Raw genomic sequence first — 16,291 nt, 5'->3', positions numbered from 1 at the left:
CATTTCATTATTACAGCATTTGAGAAGGACAAAATGGAATGTAACAACTCCGTAGCAGTCCAATCCGATTGCCAGCCCCATTAGGTACACGGTCACATTAATTAATATTTGTTTGGGCTGCTATCTGATCCCGATCGAGCGGGATACATAAATCGGACTTGTTACAGCGTCTTCTGGTGTTTCTAATTAGCTACCTTAAAGACCATTGTTACGTTTACTTACAATACGCTAGGACAGACAGTGCACAGAAAGCCTACAAACAGAAATAGGTATGTAAATGCCATCCAGCTGAGAAGCAACCAGTGCTAAACACTCTGGCTTCTGCTACCGTGTCAGACAGTAACAGCTTGGAATCGGAGCTGAATATCTTAAATAACGCATGAAAGCCAAGGGCTATCATGGTTTGCCCATTAATAGAAATTTCAAACGAAATAGAATTAATTATGATGGTAAGAAAGAGGAACCGGCTTCTCACTCTGTTACGTTATTGTTTGTTACTGGTGTTATTGACCGCATAAGCTGACTTGTTCGAAAATAGAAAGTGTTTAGAGCCAGAACAAAATCAAATACTTTTTTCGACTTCAAACTGACGCACCTGGCTGCCTCCACATTGCGAGTGCCCACGAAGTGACGCGTGGCGCGGGTAATTTGTATATGAGCGAAACCGAGACGACAGAAAGCATATTAAACAGTACAAATGCCATACTTGGGACATCAAGCAAATTGCATCCAACATATTGATTCTACAAGAAATGTGTGCTAGCCAAGGAGAGCAACATGTATAGAAGGAAAGTCCAAGAAGCAGTTGAAATTTCCAGAAACGAATGTAATTACAGTGGAAAAGGTTTCCAGCTCCGTGGCTTCCCGCCATCAAGGAGGTAAAAACGCAGCCGCAGACGACGAAGAATACAAACAACGACGAGGAGGACCTGTGCTGCAGCACAATAAGCCATGCACAGTATAAAAATGGAGGTATGTACGTATGTATGTTCCACACAATTTTCCTAAGCTACTGGACAGATTTCCTGAAAACTCGTTGGACGTGTCACTTACAGTCTGGAAAGAATCGCTGAGGAGGTAAGAACAACTTACCCATGACAGCGATTTGGGGCTAGGGGTGAAAAGTCGGTGTAGCCCACGACGCGGAATACTAGTAATTTATTCATCCATTACTTGAGAATGAAAGCACCTTGGATAACGTGCAACAAATTTTACGAATAATTTCAAACCTATACGAAACTTTTTCGCGTTGATGACTACCGCAAAATCAGGAAGGCAAAAAAAGTTTGTCACTTACTACATTTCACCTATTCATGCAGTAAAACTGCCGCATGAAGCATAACAGTTTAAATTATTACTCGTCACATTTTGGAGAAAGTATTCAGCTACAGCATTGACTGTACAAGCAAAATTATATCGTCGTGCAACACATAGTTCAAGAAATACCGCGTCACAAACAATGAGCTGCTTGAAAAAGAAAATAAAGGGAGATATTTGCTGGAGATACAGGTGAATATGTGTACAAACAGTGTGAAATGTGTAATTACATATCAAGCGTTTTTGACGCAGCCCAGTCCACGAGTAAAGGGCTCGTTCTAAACACCTGGAACGATTTCAACCAAATTTGGTATACATATTTTACTCATTTTGAAACATAGGGATTATACAGCCAACCGGTTGCAAATAACTGTTTGATACAATTGACTTACGTTTCGACACCCACTAAGGGTGTTTTCATCAGAATGAAATTTTGAGAAACCGTAAAATTACTTAGCTAGAAAGCAATGGTCAGAAATTACAGCAGCCATGTTCAAGTCAAAAATTAAATAAAACGCTTTCCAGCCTTGTCACATATGCCTAGCTACGCTGAAACCTGTTTTATTTTATTTTTGAATTGAACGTATCTGCTCCTAATTCTGACCATTGCTTTCTCGCCTAGTAATTTTACTCTTTCTCAAAATTCCATTTTGTTGAAGACACCCCTAGTATGTGTCGAAACCTAGGTCAAGTTACTTGCAACGGGTTGGCTGTATAGTTCCTATGTATCTAAACTGAATACGGTTGGTGACGAACAGTTATGTTTAAAACGGTAATATTTTGCTTCCAGAATACGATTTTCACTCTGTAGCCGACAGTACGCTGATATGAAACTTCCTGGTAGATTAGAACTGTGTACCGGACCGAGACTCGAATTCGGGAGCTTTCCCTTCCGCGTGCAAGTGCTCTACCAACTGAGCTACCCAAGGACGACTCACGCCCCGTCCTCATAGCTTTACTTCTACCAGTATCTCATCTCCTACCTTCCAAACTTTACAGAAGCTCTCCTGCGAACCTTGCAGAACTAGCACTCCTGAAAGAAAGGATATTGCGGGAACATGGCTTAGCCACAGCCTGAGAGATGTTTCCAGAATGAGATTTTCACTCTGCAACGGAGTGTGCGCTGATATGAAACTTCATGACAGGTTAAAACTATGTGCCGGACCGAGACTCGAACTCGAGAACTTTGCCTTTCGCTGCCAAGTGCTCTACCAACTGAGCTCCCAAGCAAGGTTCGCAGGAGAGTTTCTGTAAAGTTTGGAAGGTAAGAGACGAGGTATTGGTAGAAGTAAAGCTGCGAGGACGGGGCGTGAGTCGTGCTTGAGTAGCTCAGTTGGTAGATCACTTGCCCGTTAAAGGCAAAGGTCCCGAGTTGGGGTCTCGGTCCGGCACACAGTTTTAATCTGTGAGGAAGTTTAATATTTTGCTTAGTTACGATCTGGAGGGATATGTTATTTTAGAATTCGGGAACAGCAGACAAAATTGCACATCGAGAAGAAAAGATTCCGCAATGTCTGTAAAAATACTTATTACAGCCAGGGCGGGGAGATATACTAGGAGAGTAAGAATTGCATCAGCCTCCTACAGGGGTGGGGATGATAGCGCGCAGAGAGGAGAGGAGGAGGAGGTGAAGGTGGAGAGGTTGAATAAGCACAGGGACCGTAGAGGTGCAGATGTGCAGAGATAGGAAATAGGAGGTGGGTGGAGACAGGGATGAAAAGATAAGCGGAGAGAGGGAAAGTAGGAGGTGGCCAGTGTGAGCGAAGAGGAGGAGATAGAAATAAAATGAAAGAAGAGGTGGACAGAGAAACGGGGAAGGAGGAGAAGGATGACAAGACGTGGAGGAGAAGAGGGACAGGGGGTGGTGAGAGGAGCAGATGAAGGTAAAGAGGGGTAGGAGGAGATGGACAGAGGGGCACGAGATGGACAGAGAATAATGGTTGCAGGGAGAGGGGTGGAGAAAATCGACAGAGATGGAGGGGAATGAGGCGATGGACACACAGAGGGGGAAGGAGGAGGTGGAGTAATAGAAGATTGGAATTAAAATACGCTCAGGCAATCATGGGTACAGAGCTAGTACTTTGATAAATATCTTCCCTCCTTAGCTCCGCCCGTTTGGCTATTTATGAAATGCGAGAAAAGCTGAGAGATTTTCAAGCAATAACCCTACTTCTTCACAACACTACTGACTATGGTCTTTGATAGAAGGGTAACATGACGCGGCTTAAGAACCCATGTGTTTTTCCCTCCAGTGACCGAGGCCAGGCAAGCCTGCGGACTGGGACAAGTTACAAGGGGCGCGCGTGTCGCGTTGCGCTGTACTTGGCACAGGAGCCGCAGAGGCAGCCGTGCGACGTAGTGACGTCCGGGGCGGCGGCAGGCGTCCGCCGTTTGCGCCGCCATGCGCCTTTATTGAATCGCGGGCAGAGGCCAGGGGTCGGGCTCATTCGCCTGCGCCGGAAACTCGATTGTGAGCGCTTCTTCTGCCGCCGAGACTCCCTCTGCCGTGCAGGGCGTGGGCCGTAGCGTGTGGGCCTCCCTCGGGCGGGCAATCATCTCAGGGCAGCGCTGGGGACCACTCCGCCGGCCGCTTCAGCGCGGCGCCCGCATTACGTCCGCCACGGCACAAGGTGGTCCGCGCCGGCCTACAGCGCCCTTTCTCGAGTTTTCGCCTCAATACAGGGTGGATATTAGTTAAGGCGGCAAACTACAGGGGCGGATTTCTGACTGGAAATGGAGGGAAAATGGTTCTACGAACATGTGGTGTGAAATGGACGTTGTGCGTGCAACGACAACAATCCATCCCGGAACACAGTGGAGAGCCGCATCGCAGCCACGTCACAACAGATGTTCAGTGTGGGATTTCAGGAGTTAGGGATAGTAGCGGTTGCCATATATGGATAATCGTAGTTTGGCCTGCACCATGTTGGCGGGTCATTTGCGTGGAGCTTGTACTAGACTTCGTCTACATGTCCTATACAAACCGGTCCTTGAAATCTGGTGCTCGCTCATCCGCTACCTCCCTGCTTGTTCGTCTGTGCGAAAGGACCCATTATCACTCAAATGGACTTGGAATGTTGTGTGATGTAGTTATTTTCTCTGAGGGTACTTGTTTTGGTACAGCCGTGCTCCCTCTCAACCGTTTCCATCGGCTTGGCCTTAAACAAACACCATCTCGGCTTGTTCCTGATATGAATAACGGATCAGTCTGCTGATTACAATACGCCGTATCAATCTCACAGCCTGCAACACACAAGGAACACACGGTATGTGGTCAGAGCAAAAGTCATTCGTCTACATCTACATCTACGTCATTACTCTGCTACTCACAATAAAGTGCTTGGCAGAGTGTTCAATGAACCAACTTCAAGCTGTCTCTCTACCATTCCACTCACGAACGGCGCGTGGGTAAAACGAGCACCTACATTTTTCTGTGCGAGCCCTAATCTCTCTTATTTTATCGTTAAGAATGTTTTCGCAATCGGATGGGAAAACTGGTGATTGAAATTTAATGAGGAGATCCCGTCGCAACGACGAACGCCTTTGTTTTATGATTGTCACTACAATTTACTTATCATGTCTGTGGCACTACCTCCCTTCTTCGCGATAGTACAAAACGAGCTGCCCTTCTTCGAACTTTTTCGATGTCATCTGTCAGTCCAATCTGACAAGGATCCCACATCGTACAGCAATACTCCAGAGTAGGGCGGACAAGCTTGGCGTAAGCAGTCTCTTTAGTAGACCTGATGCACCTTCTAAGTGTTCTGCCGATGAATAGCTTTGCACTACCCACATCACCATCTATGTGGTTGTTCCAGTTTAGGATGTTTTTAGTTTAATCGAAATTTAGCTGATATCTTTTATCACTCATCACTTCACACTTTCCTTGAATCATGATCAACTGCCACTTTTTGCACCACAGAGATATCTTATCTAAATCATTTTGCAATTTGTTTGGGTTATGTGATGACTTTACAAGACTATATGTTGTTGGTTGGCAGGAGAGCCAACACCGTGTTACTAGAGGAAGCCGAAAGGCACGCGTTTTAGCTCACGCAGGCTGGCGTGAGGTCTGGAACAGGACAAGGATATTAGAATTTAGAAAAAACGGACGTAGCTGGTGGAATACTTAACTTTAATCCATTAATGGTGAACGTCGCTCTTGACGGTACAGTATTCACAGTATCAATAGTAACTGGTAATGGCGCCTTGCTAGGTCGTAGCAAATGACGTAGCTGAAGGCTATGCTAACTATCGTCTCGGCAAATGAGAGAGTATTTAGTCAGTGAACCATCGCTAGCAAAGACGGTTGTACAACTGGGGCGAGTGCTAGGAAGTCTCTCTTGACCTGCCGTGTGGCGGCGCTCGGTCTGCTATCACTGATAGTGGCGACACGCAGGTCCGACGTATACTAACGGACCGCGGCCGATTTAAAGGCTACCACCTAGCATGTGTGGTGTCTGGCAGTGACACCACACGATAAATGACAGCGTCGTCATTGTCTCCTATATCGTCAACGCAGATCAGGAATAATAGAGGGGCTATAACACTTCCTTGGGGAACGCCGGATAGTACTTCTGCTTTACTCGATGACTTTCCGTCTATTACTACGAACTGTGACGTTCCCGACAGTAAATCACAAATCCAGTCGCACAATTGAGGCAAAATTCCATAGGCACGCAGTTTTTTTTAGAAGACGTTTGTGAGGAACGGTGTCGGAAGCCTTTTGGAAATCTAAAAATAAGGAATCAATTTGACATCCCCTGTCGATAGCATTCATTACTTTATGAGTATAAAGAGTTAGTTGTGTTTAACAAGAACGATATTATCTGAATCCGTGCTATGTGTTAATAAATCGTTTTCTTGGAGGTAATTCATAATTTCCGAACACAGTATATGTTCCAAAACACTACTGCAAATCGACATTAGTGATATGGGCCTGTAATTCAGTGGATTACTCGTATTTCCCTTTTTGGGTACTGGTGTGACTTGAGCAATTTTCCAGAGTTTACGTGCGGATTTTTCTCTGAGCGAGCGGTTGTATACAAAAGCTAAATATGGAGCTATTGTACAACATACTGTGAAAAAATGGTTCACGCACTATGGGACTTAACGTCTTAGGCCATCAGTCCCCTAGAACTTAGAACTACTTAAGCCTAACTAACCTAAGGACATCACACACATCCATGCCCGAGCCAGGATTCGAACCAGCGACCGTAGCAGTCCCGCCGTTCCGGACTGCAGTGCCTAGAACCGCACAGCCACCGCGGCAGGCATACTGTGAAAGAGTGGTATACAACCTAGACCGGAGGCCTTGCCTTTCAAAAATGGCTCTGAGCACTACGGGACTTAATATCTGAGGTCATCAGTCCCCTAGAACTTAGAACTACTTAAACCTAACTAACCTAAGGGCGTCACACACATCCATGCCCGAGGCAGGATTCGAACCTGCGACCGTAGCGGTCGCTCGGTTCCAGACTGTAGCACCTAGAACCACTCGGATAAACCGGCTGACGCCTTGCCTTTATCAAGTTATTTAAGCTGCTTTGCTACACCGAGGATATCTATACTATATTTCTCATCTTGGCAGTTGTTGATTCAGGCATATTTACTTCGTGTTATTTGGTAAAGGAGTTTCGGAAAACCATTTTTAATAACTCTGCTTTAGTAGCACTGTCATCAGTGACTTAACCGTTGTGTTCGCGCATTGTAGGTATTGATTGCGTCTTGCCGCTGGTGTGCTTTATGTATGACCAGAATCTCTTTGGGATATCTGTCAGATTACGAGACCAAGTTTCTTTGTGGAAATTATTATAAGCATCTCGTGTTAAAGTACGCGCTATCTTTCGAACTCCTGCAAAACTTTGCCAGTGCCATCTACCGTGGTAACGGCGCATTTTTTTAGTACACATGTTCATCGCAGCATTTTGTTCCATTTCCAGTTAGCAATCCGTCCCTACTGTTTTATTAATATTCACTCTGTATATATAAATGAGTTAGTAGAGCAAGTCGGAATCTTCATCAGGCTTTTAGCGGATGGTGCTGTTGTGCACAAAGAAGTCGCAACGCTAAGAAACTGGAGCGACATGCAGGGGGATCGGCAGAGGCTGACGCTTGTTGCTGGGTTTGATAATTGACTCTCAACGTAAATGAATGTAACACATTGCTCATAAATAGGCAGGAAACACATTATTGTATGATTACGTGATTGTAAAGCAACCACTGGAAGCACTCACATCCATAGAATATCCAGGCGTACGTGTAGGGTGCGGTTTAAATTGGGCCGACCACACGAAAATATACAGGTAACGAAAATGCCAGACAGAGAATCATTGGAACAATCCTCAGGACGCTTTCAAAATACTCTTTCGACCAATTCTTGAATAGTAGTCGTCAGTGTGGAATCCGTACTGGATAGTATTCATAGAGGAAGCAGAGAACATCTGAAGCAGAGTAGCGCGTGTCATTACGGGTTCACTTAGGAAGCGCGAAAGCGTCCCTGAGACGCTCAGGCAGCTCCAGAGGCAGACGCTGCAGGAGAGGCATTCTGCATCACCGTGTGGTTTCCGGTTAAGGGCCTGAAAGCGCACGTTCCTGGAAGAGCCAACGAATAAATTCCTTCCTCCTAAGTGTATCTCGAGAAGACACCATGAAGGAATAATCAGAAAAAATTCGAGATCACACGGAGGTTTCTTTGTTCCAGCTAACCACTCGCGCCTGGAACGGGAGAAGGAGGAATCGATAGTGTTACGCAAAATACCCTCAGCCAAACACCGTAACGCGACTTGCGTAGTATAGATGCCGATGTAGCTGATTTCAGGTCTGTCTTCAATAACTAGTACGTCACAAAACATTACCCGTCCGTAAACCCCAAGAAATTTTGGCCGTGGTAGACAGAGCAGTGTCTGTGCTCTTGAGAAAGAGACAGGAAACAGAAGAAAGTCGAAAAGATGAAGCCTCTTTCAAATTTTCCTCTAGAAAGGAAAATCTGGTAACGTACCTATTAGACATTTTCCTTCTAACATTAGTCCCACAGAAATCAGTAGTAGTGGTTCTGAAAAACAGTTTTGGTCGATAAAACGTGATACAGCTCCGACGTCCGAAGGTGTCCATTCCAAGTGCTGCACACAAGATGCGAATAAATTAATACCGCTCCTGAGCGTAATTTACGGTAGGCTCCTTGAGCAAAGTGGAGAGGAACACCGGTTCGAACTTTCTAGAGAACAGGAAGTGGAAACGATCCGGAAAACTCCTTTTGTGTTTCTCTGACTAATAAATAATTTAAGAATTATAATTATAATTTTACTGGTGACCCGTCCTTGTTACGCACGCAAGTATCTACGACACGACTTGACTGACGTAGCGGTAATTCTATTTACAGGCCACTGCGTAGAACTCTGATTAAAATTCAGAGGTCAACGTAGGGTAATTGAATATGAAAGAATCGTATTTTCTTATCCAAATGACTCACTCGAACAAAAGTTTCTCATCGTCCACCTTGCAAGATATTCAGCTTGTTATTGCGTCTATCTTGCAAGTTATTCAACTCGTTAGTGCCAGATCATCTTAACAGACAGTATACAGTTTCACAGAATTTTCTTTAAACCTGTGTGACATGAATAATCACTTCCGCAATTTAAGCAGCGAATGGCAGCGAAGTTTTAGGAGGTACTACTTAATCGACAAACATTACCATAGTTCAACAAATTTGCTCGAGATATTTATACAGTGTGCACACAAACGTTCCTCACGAATCATTCTGTACATTGCTCAATAGCATATCAAAATTCGTACAGTAGTACCTGAGTTAGGCCTTCACATACAGACAGAAAGAAACGGAAGTTGGCTTTAGTTTACAATATGTACTGATTAGAAATACAATTGTTTTCTGAAGGAACTGTTGGAAAGCAAAACAAGCATTTGAAATTTGCATACTGTGAGCACATCTTCATTGCTCATTTAGTCGACAGTTATTCCTCTAGTTTTCGGTGATGAATAGCTTCATCATTAAAGATATTTAATAATCTCTTCGGTGAGGTTCATTAAACAGAATGGAATGGTGTAACAGTATTAGTTTAATATAACCTAAAAAAATGCTAGAACCCAGGCATAAACCTGCCGGAGGAAATCGACAAGCATCAAAATCCTGAAAAAGACGTTGCTAGCTTTAAAAAGAGTTAATTAACACTTTCGTAAATCAGTCACAAAGAGGGGGGAGGGGAGCAAGGAGTTTCAGCAGGTTGAACGTAAAGTACAAAGGAGCATTATAATGAATTCGTACACTTGATACAAACAGAGGTGTTCCACATCTCGTCCTAAATCGCTGGATCGGTTTCAGTCAACTTGGTACACATATCATTTACAGTCTGAAAAGAATCGCTGTGGGAGTAAGAACGCGCTACGTAACGAGGGGTTTGTGGAGGAAAAGCTGTGTAGCCCACGACACATGAATACCCATACATTATTCACTCATTATTTGAGCATGAGGGCACTTTGTGACTTCAAACAAATTTTACACATAATCTCAAAACTGTACGGAATTTTCCTCGCTGACAACCCTCACATAGAGATCAAAGTAAAAAAAGTTCATCGCCCACTACATTTCCGTTGTTCATGCAGTAAAACTGCCGCATGAAGCACGACGTTAGAATTTATTACTTCTTGACTAATAACTGCGTTTGCGATATATTTTTCGCACAGTAATGACGTATACCATTGAATGTGCCAGTACAGTTATGTCTTTTCACTACATATAGTTCAGGGGATGTGATGTCATAAACACAGAGACGTGTAAAAAATTGTCGCATCATGCTTGACGTTTTAATTTATTATTTCTCTGCTACTAACTCTATCTTCAACACATTTCGCAGACAGTATCCACGGTTGCCGCTGAATGTACCTACCAAAACATATCATTTTACTACACCTAAATAAGGAGGTATTACTTCAAACACTGAGATATGTGAAAAACAGACGCATCACGCGTAACGTTTTAATTTATTACTTCGTTACTACTAACTCTATTCGCAACACATTTTGCAGACAGTAGACACATATATCACTGGATATATGTGCCAGATTATACCATTTTTGAGCACCTAGTTCAGGAGATACGAAGTAATAAACTTTGAGATGCATGAAAATCAAATTGGAGGGCGAAATTGGCTCGAGTTACAGGTGATATATGTGTACAACTATGCCTGAAATATGTTACATTTATGTGAAACACATTGAAAATGTGTGTAGAGGTGAAAAGCTCATTTTAAACCCCCGCAACGATTTCAGTGAAATTAGGACACATATTAGTTACTATCTGACAAGAAATACTGTGCAGATAAGAACCACCAGCATCCTGTTGGGGTGGAAGTGATAACGTGGAGAGTGGGGGGTTTAGGAGATTGACAGATAGAGGAGGAAGGAGGGGATGAACAGAGGGGGAGGGAGGAGATGGACTAATGTACAGGGTGACAATTATTGAATTATATGGAAAAAACGTAAATTAGTTACAAACTAATGGGTGCACCCGCTTTATTCAACATGTAAACGTTACTACAGATATTCAAATTTAGGTTACGACATGTTCGATATTCCTGTCATCATTAGCGATGATGTGGCGCAGACGAATAGCGAAATCCTGCACGAGCCACTGAAGTGTCGGAACATCAATTCTGTCGAGGACCTCCTGAACGGCTGTTTTCAGTTCAGCAGTGGTTTTGACATTATTGCTGTACACCTTGTCTTTAATATAGCCCCAAAAAGAGGATCCACATGTGTTCAGACCCGGGAATATGGCGGCCATTCGAATCCCATTCCAGTGGCCACAGGTTACCCCAGAGCCAGAATGCGATCGCAAAGTGCTCCTCCAGGACATCAGGCACTTTCCTGCGCAAAGGGCTCGATCTCAGTCTTGCATGAGCCACGTCTTGTCGAAATCAGGGTCACTTTGGATAATCGAGATAATGTCTTCTTCCAAAACCCTCACTTCCCGTTTCGTGGTCACAGTGCCATCAAGGAATATCGCACCGATTGTTCCGTGACTGGACAATGCACACCACACAGTCACCCGTTGAGGGTGAAGAGACTTCTCGATCGCGAAATGCCGATTCTCAGTCCCCCAAATGCATCATTTTTCCTTATTGACGAATCCATACAAATCAACGTAGGGTTCGTCGCTAAACCAAACCATGCATGCACATACTAACTCCCGTCACGCCCCGCGGCCAACCTTGCAGTTTGAACGGTATAGCGCAAACCGTTCAGAAGTTATGACGATTTTATTTCATACGGTTCAATAATTGTCAACCGTAAGAGTGCAGTTAATACATAGTTGGAAATGACGGATACACAGGTAGTAGCATATGAAGTAATAACGATTTTTACAGTATTATGAAAAGGATAGTTGCTCTTCAACGTATAGCAGAGGTGCTGAGCCGCAGATAGGCACAACAAAAAGACACTCATACAATAAGCTATCTGCCAGCAAGGCCTTAAGCACACGGAATGTATCAAAATAACCCTTGAAATTGGACCGATTTCAACACGTAAGACAGTTTTAATAAAGAGAGAACTAAGTAATTGTTGTAGTGTTTGCTTCTGGTTATTCTCGCACGGCTAGATTCTATTTAAACACAGTAAAACCACGAAAATTCAAAGCAGCAGTAGTAAAGCACTTGTACGCCAGGGTACCTGGATGTCGTGACATAAAGTTTTTTGGGTAGCGGCGTCTGCTTCGCGTTGCGAGTCAGCTGCTAGTTTAGGCGACAACACCTTCAGGTCTTGAACTGGCGCCAACGATCACAATACTAGATGCAGCGTTGTGTATGGAAATGGGGCTGCTTAGCGTAGTACGCTGCAGTCCTCTTTGTTAACACGCTGACTGGTTTTTACTACAGCAATCTTCCGTTCAAGTATCGATATTATGAGTACGTCGTGACTGACGGACAGTTGTGCCAGAACGCGGCGAAGAGACACACGGCCACGTACCCCGGGAAACATCTCTGGTAGTAGTGCTGGGAAATAACGTGTGGATCTACATCGAAAACACAGCTATGCATGAACGCTGGTCACCTACTCAGACAATCCGAGGGTTAAGCGGCCTCTTCGCGATTAATAGGAAACGCATGTTTGTGTCTTGGTCTGCCTGATACTCACACTAAGTCTAGCTTACACGGAGAAACAGCCCTGTGAAACTCATTTCTTGTAAGCAGCGATGCGGAACTGATTTTCTAAATGGCTGTCTATAAGGCTGTATGAGTATACGGAAACCGAAGCGTCATTTTCGTATCTGAAATTAATATTGTGGAAGTTACGTTCGTAATGGTAGAGTTCAGGATATCTGCTTGAAATCAGTGCAAAAGAAAAAGAATAAACGTGTTTCACCTAGTGGCACGATAAAGAGAAGTCATTTCGGGTGGTCAGCGATGAATTGTTTTTAGATTACTCCCGACGCCACTTCAATTACGTAAGAATGATAGTGAGGTCAAGATGCTATAAGCAAAGATCATAAATTAATGCTTGAAGTTTTTGGAAGAAACTGAGACTGGGGATAACGTAGCGTTTTTGGCAAGTGGAAATTTTTATTCCGCACCTCTATCGAATCCCTATCGCGCTCTAAAGTCCAGAATTGCCTGATCTGTTTCTTCGACATTCACAGACCAAGTCTTTCACTTCGTACATATTAAATTTTGTATTCCCGAGGTTAGCTGCACACTTTCCTTGGAGAGCTTCCGCATTCGTCGGTTGTGCTTCTATTGAAGTCTCTTCGGTACGGTATCATACAGATCTAACAGCATTGCAGAAGTTCATAAATGCAGAAGGAGATACTCATTAATCTTTGGTGTCTTCTTATTTCGTACACAATGTATTTCGATCAGTAACTCTGTCATCGTCAAACCTTCCCTGTTCATATCACAGCAGTTGTCTCGAGGAAGAACTTAGCTGTTCTTCTTTCCTGTAATGGTTATCATTAACGTCCCACAAGCACCTAAGCGTTACTTAACTGCTCAATAACCAGCAACAATTCTGTTTCGCGTTCAATGTCGTACCTATTGAAATTTCACCAAACATAAAACCACACGTAACTTACAGTTTCGCGTTGTCATGGTTGGGACGCCCCAAAACTCAATCGTCTTTTCTTTTTTTCTTGTATTTATAAGTTTATTTCGATTCTGGTTTCATGACCATACAACGAACCGTAGTATAAACACTCCAGCAACAACTGTCGGATTTGTTTATTATTTACGTACAAATTTCAATGCATTTATAACAAAAGAATAATAATTTCTATAAAACTGTCATGTGCAAAGTCTACTTTATTTTTCCGATTTTTGTTTTGATGTGCTGGCTAATTCTAGCCCTTCCACCACGCAATGCAATAGTTCGTTTCCGCTCCACCCCCTCGGAGCGGCCGCCCTCTGCTGCCGGCCTGCTCCTACCCCTCCCTGCCGAACTTGCAGGATCTGGACTTTAACGTGGCTGATTACACGGACACTCTTAATTCCGTGAGAGCTGTGTATATGAGTTTATACAGCCTAACGTCTGCTGCTGCCGAAAGAGTGGTAACGCAATGGGGGCCATTGTACCCCACAACACTCAGTTGATTTAGTTTCATATCACGTCCGTCTTTCCGAGACTTGTGGTTCATGTCTCCTTCTTCTTGCCCACAAGTACAAGAAGGGCGTCCATCAGTCACAGGACATAATATTTTTTTAAACGACCTTGATTGAATGTCATTCTTGCGATGGTGGTATAAAACCCACTTGCCACTGCGTGATTCGTGTACCAAATGGTTGACGGGATCATATTGCTCTGTACTGTTTCCTTTTTTGTCATTGGTTCGTCTGCTCCATTCCTCATTGCTCCTCATTCGCATCGCCCTTGAGCCGTTGTATGAAATCGATGTGCGGCACCTTTGGATTCCATGACGCCCCGGCAGCTGTGCCTTGTCCATCCACTTGGTCGGATTGTTCGTTGCCGCGGATGCCGCTGTGGCCTTCGATCCAGATCAACGTTACTTTTTAGTAGTTTCGCCGCTGCGGGCCGCGCATGCGCATAGGGTAGCAGCACAGTGTCAAAACTTTATTTCGCTACGTAGTGCATCCCTGTAAACTACGTTTCAGTGATGCCACATTCATTACAACGTCGAGTCAATATTTCTGAGCGGTTTCACTTACTTAATGTTCGTCACCGAAGCCTTAATCATTTCAATAAATCTAATTCAAGTGATAAATAATACTCTTATCAAGGAATATCGAATGACACTGAAGAAAGCGTATCTTTACAAGTAAAATGAATAGTCTTATCAAAGTCTCGCGATGTACACAGGGCGAATCACCTACAACTTGCACTGCAAATATTGCGCATATGGAAAGTGTTACTGATGTGCCGTTTCGTAGTCAGGAGCTCTTGAGGTTAACTAATCAACACACTGTAACAATACACAGAAACTGTATTCTTTTTTTGCAGACATACACTTCTTTAAACGGAACATTACCCAATGACATTAACAGTCTAAATGTAGGATAAATTGTGAAGTCAGAGATGTTTGTTGCAGGACTCTGGTGCGAGTCGTTTACGAGTTATCATATTTTGAAAAGTTTTCTCACCGACACTTGTTCGTTACCTATGGTTGGACACACTAAAGAACAACACAAGTACATACACCATTTATGTGGATCGTGTCCCGTAAGGTGACAATTGACTATCACAGGTTGTGTTCAAAACGGCGACCGGCAGCGGCAATACACACTTCCAGTCTGGTACGGAACAACAGCTGCACACGTGTCAGATTTTCAGCGGAGATTTCCGAGCAGGCTGCCGGAATATCTCGCTGCATATCATCGGGTGTAGTTGGTGTGTCCTTGTAGACGACATCTATCAGCGTTCTTCACAGAAAAACGTCTACAGGCGTCAAACTGGGGGAACGCGCCGACTGCGGTACAGGTCCACTGCGTCCAGTCCAATGAGTTGGAAGCAATTCGTTATGACATGCTGTAGTACGTCGTGCACCACGGGCTGGTCGGCCGTCGTGTTGGCACCACAGGTTCCTTCCAGTCTGCAGAGGAACGCCGTCTAGCATCCGTGGAAGGTGATGTTTTACGAGGCTGCAATACTTTTGCGCGTTCAGTGTTGTGTCTGTGGAAAAGGGGTCTATGAGCTGATGGACCTATCCCACACCACGTGTGTACACTCCATAGACGCTGACGTTCCACCTGATGAAGTCAACGGGGACTGTCAACAGACATACAGTGCATGTTACGGTGATTTACCTGGCCTTGATTGGTAAATGTGGCTTCATCACTAAAGAAAATACATGATACATATGGAGTATCCTGTATAAATGAGCATGTACCGAAATTAACACTATTATCATAACCGTTTCCATGAAGCATAGAACTTATGTCGATGGAGAATGCTTAGGGCACTTGCCCGACTGATGCTACTTCAACGTGCGATTGCATGTGAGCTAATGCGCGGATCAGCAGGAACATTAACTTCCTCTTCTTTTCTCGTTAGTTGCTTCCTACTGTTACGCTAGGTGTTACACTACCATCCCCTCGTAACTGGTTGACGAGGTTGACAAATAATTACCGAGACGGTTGACGTCTATTGGGTTATCTTACCGCATACGCCGTACAAGAGACTTTTTCTACATTGGTAAGTGCCATCGTCCAGTTACGATCTGTTGTCTGGACTGTCACACACTGTTACAGTGCACTCAGGGAACACACAGTCGCACTGTACCTACCGACTACGCGGGTTGAATGGTACGAGCAAGTGTCGGTGCGGAAACTTCTTAAAATACCAGATCTCTTGAAAGACTAGCATTAACACCCTGCAACAAACAACAGTGACATTTCAATTTACGCTACTTTCAGTTTGTTAGTCAATAGGCATAGTGTGGGAACTTCCATGCGGCTTTTCGTGGATGATGCTGTAATATACAGAAAAGTTGCAGCATTAGAAAATTGCAGCG

This window comes from Schistocerca serialis, chromosome 2 (assembly GCF_023864345.2).
Source record: "Schistocerca serialis cubense isolate TAMUIC-IGC-003099 chromosome 2, iqSchSeri2.2, whole genome shotgun sequence".
Taxonomy (NCBI): domain Eukaryota; kingdom Metazoa; phylum Arthropoda; class Insecta; order Orthoptera; family Acrididae; genus Schistocerca; species Schistocerca serialis.
Note: the sequence above shows the minus strand (reverse complement) of the source record.